Below are 464 nucleotides of genomic sequence, written 5' to 3' on the forward strand. Positions count from 1 at the left end.
CGCCCTCCCAACGACACATCGTAGAGCTCCCTCACCGTCGGATCTGACAGCGTGACGTAAGCCTTGTGGATCTCCATGAAATCTCGACCGTCCGATTCCGACGCGTCCGGATGGTACACCTTCGCTAAGGTCCTGTACGCTCTCTTTATCTCCGTCAACGACGCCGTCTCCTTCACCTTCAGCACCTCGTATAGACTCGCCGGACGCCGCCGCACCGATTCCGCCGCCTCAGCGTAGAGCGTCTGCACCGATGCCGTGACGGAAGTAGCTCCGCCGGGAAACCGCGCTGTTCGACGGTGGGATCTGGCGGATTTCGATTCGGGAAATCGGTTTTCCGGCAACGACCAGATGGATTTTCCCGCGGAGTAAACTAGGGTTCCTGACATTGAAGAACAAAATACGATATTTGCAGAATCAGAGGAACAGAGAAGAAACGGCAAAGCACCACAAGGAATGGGGAAGAG

Source organism: Tarenaya hassleriana, unplaced genomic scaffold (assembly GCF_000463585.1).
Source record: "Tarenaya hassleriana unplaced genomic scaffold, ASM46358v1 Cleome18, whole genome shotgun sequence".
Classification (NCBI taxonomy): Eukaryota; Viridiplantae; Streptophyta; class Magnoliopsida; order Brassicales; family Cleomaceae; genus Tarenaya; species Tarenaya hassleriana.